Raw genomic sequence first — 5,779 nt, 5'->3', positions numbered from 1 at the left:
AAAAAAAAAAACTGCAATGAGGCATCACCTCACACCAGTCACAATGGCCATCATCAAGAAATCTACAAACAGTATATGCTGGAGAGGCTGTGGAGAAAAGGGAACCCTCTTGCACTGTTGGTAGGAAGGTAAACTGATACAGCCACTATGGAGAAAAGTACGGAGGTTCCTTAAAAAACTAAAAATAGAATTACCATATGACCCAGCAAACCCACTACTGGGCATATGCCCTGAGAAAACCCTAATTCAAAATGACACACGCACCCCAATATTCACTGCAGCACTATTTACAATAGCCAGGACATGGAAGCAACCTAATTGCCCATACCTCTCTGTCTTTCCCAGCAAGTGATAAACTCCCTGGCCTCCCTGTCCCCTCCAGCTCTTCTGCCCACCCACCCCCATCCCAGCAGGAGATGGGCTGCAGGGCCTAGAGGAAGGAAGGAAGCGCACACACGGGCTTCAGAGTCGACCGACACAGGTCCGGTTCTTGCCTGCTCGCTTTCTGTCTGTGCAGATTTGGGCAGGTCTGTCAGCCTGTCCTGATCTTGAATTTCCTCACCTGCAGACCATGATCCCTTGAATCTGGGATTGGTAAGTAAATGAGATAAGGAGCAGGACAGACACAGCGGGTGCTCTGTACCTGTTCATGTCTTCACTCTGCTCTCTCTTCACCGGATGAAGCCCTCCATCTGCACCTGGGTCCCTATCCTTCAAAACACGAACATTTCTGTCTGCTTGGGCTTCTGTCCCTTGACCTGTAACCAGGACATAGTCTTCTGCTTCCTAAAGAAAGCCTCCCTTGACGACGCCTCCTCCATCACCCACCCCCTTCTCATCATTTACTCCAGTAATTTCCCTGCATATGAACAAGTTCCATTCTCAGAGTGCGCTTGTAAGTCCAATGTGTTTGTTAAGTCCAGCAAAGTTAGCCTAGGTACACAGCTAACACAATTGGCTGTATAGTACTGTACTGTAATGGGTTTGTAATACTTTTCACACAAGTATATTATGTCTGCTGAAATAAACATAGATACTAGGGATCCAAAGAAATCATAAAGACCACACATAATACTGAACTTGGTTTTAACAAATGTGGTCACAGTGAAGTAATTGAATTAAAAAGATGGTAACTGATTTTTACCTATCAACCCAATATCTCTAATATCTAATGTACATTCCTATTCAGAATTCTTCAGAGTGAAATTATTTCATGGGCTTGAAATATAACTTTTAATGTCTTTATTGAATTTGTTACAATATTGCTTCTGTTTTATGTTTTGGTTTTCTGGCCACAAGGCATGTGGGATCTTAGCTCTTGGACCAGGGATCAAACCCACACCCCCTGCATTGGGAGGCGAAGTCTTAACCACTGGACCACCAGGGAGGTCCTGAAATGTTTTATTCTAAGGTTGCATATTCCAAGAAGTTCTGCATTAGTATCAAAGAAATTAACACTTCTATTTTTTACTGGTACGGTACTACTGTGCTCTATACATTACTGTACAGTAAAGTACACAAAAGCACAGCCACTTGTAGAGGGTGCATGCACGTGACAATGTACGCCAGACACGTGAGGCTCAGTGGCCATGGCTCACGGGCCCAGCCGCTCCGTGACATGTGGGATCTTCCCGGACCGGGACACGAACCCGTGTCCCCTATATCGGCAGGCAGACTCTCAACCACTGCGCCACCAGGGAAGCCCATGTTCACATCTTTGAAAGTTTGCAACTTGAAGGTTCGTATGTAGGGGACTTACTGCATTAATACAATATTTACAATATCGCTCTTCAGCTCCTGCTTCCTCGTCTCCTGCACATCACAGTGAGCTTTCCATCTACTCCACCTCCAGTCTCTTTAAATGACACTTGCTCATGGCTTCCCTGGGGTCTGCTGCGCCCAATTCAATTGCATCCCCTCCAGGCCTCCTGGTGCTGGTGTCAGCACCGCTCCCTTCAGCTGGGGGTAAGGATGGAGTAGTGGGTGGCCAGAGCAGAGACCTGACTTCCAAGCCCAACTCAGCCACTCACCAGCTGTGCCACCTTGGGTCACTCACATTCCCTCTCCAGGCCTCAGTTTCATCATCTGTGAAATGGGGCCTCAAGGAGCACCTGTCGTACTGGGCAGTGGTTTTGAGAGCTACATGAGGTAATTAATGCACGCTGGGTGTTTCCCATGTAACAAGCACTCGATTATCATTATCTCTTATTTTGACCCTTTAAATCTTCCCCTCCCCCAAACCTTGAACCTCCGACCTCCCCTGGTCCTCCTCATCATGTCTTTTTTTTATCCTTTCAATTTGGAAATACACCATATATGCAATACAGTATAATGTGTGTATAGTTTGAAACGTGGTGTTTTTTTTTAAACTTTTTTATTATGGAAAATTTCAAACAACGCAAAAGTGGAAGGAATAGTATAATAAACCCCCATGGACCCATCAACCAGCTTCAAGAATTACCAACACCTTACTGTGGCCTCGTCATGTCCTCCCCAGTGCTCGTACATGGATGCTCTGCAGGGCTCTCTCTTCAGGCTCCAGGGTGTGTGCTAGAAAATCTGATCCCTTCCACAGCAGCCACCCTCCTCTGCTCTCAGAGGACACCACCTCCAGGCCTCTGGCCCCAGTGCCTTCTCGGGTCCCAGGTCTGCTATGGGACTTTTGCACATCTCTACCCGGACAGGGGCTCCCACTTCCTGGGTTTAGATTGCCATCTTTGGTCTTTGAGCAGGCAACTGCATGATTGGGCTATTCTTTACTAAGAGTCGCTAGAGGAAACAGGGGCTGGAACTGGCGGCCCTAATGAGGAGACAGCTGCTGATAGGGCCAGGGAAAGGGGGACTTTCCTCAGTAACCATTACCGAGCTCACTATCTTGTTGGCTCTAACGGCAGTCCTGCAAGGTAAGTGGTATTGACCCCATCTCAAATATGGGGGGATGGAGAGGCAGCTAACCCCAACCCTGTCACTCCACACCTGAAATAATACCTTTTTTTTTTGGCCATGTCACGCAGCTTGTGGGATCCTTGATCCCCAACCAGGGATCGAACCAGCATTCTACCGCATTGGAAGCACTGAGTCTTAACCACTGGACCGCCAGGGAATTCCCAGCAATATCTATTTTAAACATGCTCTTCTCTAGGCACTATGCCAATTACCTTACCATTTTAATTGTTCCAGTGACCCTAAGTAGGAATGATTCCCATTTTACAGATGTGTAAACAATTTCAGTGACTTTCTCAAGGTTGGGCTGGTACCAGGTTGAATTCCACTGATGAAAAGAGTGACCTAAATAAGGTCATTGTCAAATAGTCAGCTAAGCTCCCTCCTTGCCTCCCTTTTTCCTCCCTCCTCTCCTCTGTACCTGCCACACTTACCATGCATGCACATAGATAACAATTCTGAAGAGACCCAGTTTCTGGAAGATAAGACAGACTCTATGCCATAAGCACCCCTGCTAGAAAGGCTGACAGAGCCATGCCCTGGAGTGCAAGTCTATTCAGGGTTGTCTTTTTATACCCATCCTTAAGGAGAAACCTAGACTTTTAGACTATATTTCTTTGAGGCCAGTTACAAAAACTCTTCAAATCAGAAAAAAAGCAGCTCTGTATTTCATAATCTAGTAAATTTCATGGTTTACTGCAATCTTCCACAGATAGCAAAAGTTAATTTCAAGGAAATTGTCCTTTGCTTATGAAACAGATATTACTTTGATTTTCTTTGAAGAAGCAGACTTTTAGTTCCATAAAAATAGTGTAAACGATGCAACAGTTGACTCAGTGAGCCTGGGTTTACTTCTGAGTAAAGCCAGTGAAAGTGGCTTCCAAGATACAGCACAGCACCCCGCAGTTTCAGATTTAGGTAAAATTTGAAGCAAAATGGTTCGTAGAAAGAGCACTGTCACAGAAATGAGAAGCCTGCAGTTAAAGTGCCATCTCTCCTACGTGCATGACTCTTTGTAAAATGAGAAAGGCAATACTCATTTCTCACCGTTCCTCAGGATACAGGAAAACACCCCAAATTTTTCTTAAAAAAATTTTTTTGAATATTAATACATTCACATGGTTAGAACTTCAAAAAGTACAGAAGGGTATATAGTGAAAACTCTTCCTCCCACTCTATTTCCCCTCCTCCAAATCCCATCCCTCTGCAAAGGGTAATCACTGTTATTAGTTACCCTTCTAAAGATGTCTTATGCACATAGATAACAATACAATGATATATTCTTTTTAGCACCTTAGTTTTTAAACAAATAGTAACATACTAGACACAGTTTCTGTGCTCGGCTTTCTTCACTTAATGTGGCTGTTAAAACTTTCAAGTGATGCACAAATGCAAAGAGTTATTATTATTATTTAAAAATATTATCTCAATAACGTACAATGATAATTATGAAGATTAGTTTTTCTTAGAATTTAGAAAGGAAAAAAGAGGAAACTTTAGTATAGTAAAGCTTGGGTGCTTTAATGAAATAATTGTGTACAGAATGTATGTGCTACATATTACAAATTTCTCTAAATTTAATTTGAATACTCCCTGAGTCTTAAATAACTGGCAAAAACACTACGTACAAAGGACGCTTTCCTGCTCCACTGTGACACTGGACCACAGAGCTGTCTTGTGTTAACAGTGCCACCTAGAGGCTGAAGGTCATCCCCCCCACAGGATTTCTTCCCCAGCTGATTATATTCTTGGCTTATCTACACCTCAGGAAATCCATTTCCTACACATAGACACATTCATATCTTTTCTTTTGATTTCCTTGCTTTCTCTCTGTCTTTGAAAACTGTTGAACACAGGAAAATCAATTCATTTCCTTTTTCTACATTTTAATTTCCATTACAAACTGACTCCAAGTGTGGCCCAAGGGAATTCTTTTGGGTCCCTTGAAAGGAAAGCCATCAGTTTTCAAGTGGCATCATACAGAATAAGAAGCAAGTGGATCCTCGGGTCCTGTGAAGGGACCAAAGCCCTTTTCAGACCCTCAAGCCTAGTGGTCTTCAAGCTTGAGTGTGCACTGGCATCATCTGAGCGGGCTTGTTAAGTTCCAGAGTAGGCTTGAGGTGCGTTTCTTACAAATTCACAGGTGAAGCTGACTCAGTCTCCTGTGCTGGATGCTGTGCTGCCCAGATCCTCCCTCCAGCCCGGAAACGCACAGTCCCCCGGCCACAAGAGTGTTGGTGGCTGAGGCTCTCCGGTGATCGGCTCTCTGGGAATTGCTTTCAGCTGAAGAAAGCCTTCTCTCCCAAAGCCACATCATGCCCCAGAGGCAACACCTCTGAACGTTATTCCCTGCAGAGGCAGAAAGGCCCCGTCCCTTGCTTCAAGGTGGGACAGCACCTCCAGAGATCCGCTTGTGCTGGGCCCAGCTCTCGCCTGCAGCTGCCCTGAGGTCCACATCCTCCTCCCTCCTCCCTCCTCCAGGCTGCTGATCCTATGGGCACTTCCCCATAAACCCTGCAAACAAATCTCTGTCCCATCGTCTGACTCCTGGAGACCATAACCCAAGACACCTTCCTGAAACTAAAATCTTAGCTTTGAAATGCAGAGAAAACTATGTAAACAACAATGTGAAAGTGCTTTGTAGATTTTGTCATGCTGTCTGTATGTAAAGGACCATTATAGTTACTACATGTATCATTTTTTTCAAATTTGCCTTAACGCTAGTTTTTATTACAAATAGAGAATGTTCCAGCTAATTTACAGAAGTTTAGCCTCAGGAATTTGTAAGTTCACTGAGCATTCCAACCCCACATTAATAACATGCTTCAAAGTAAGC

Source organism: Lipotes vexillifer, unplaced genomic scaffold, assembly GCF_000442215.2.
Source record: "Lipotes vexillifer unplaced genomic scaffold, Lipotes_vexillifer_v1.1 scaffold1321, whole genome shotgun sequence".
Lineage (NCBI taxonomy): Eukaryota > Metazoa > Chordata > Mammalia > Artiodactyla > Lipotidae > Lipotes > Lipotes vexillifer.
The sequence above is the reverse complement of the archived record's forward strand: the minus strand, read 5'-3'. Positions refer to the sequence as shown.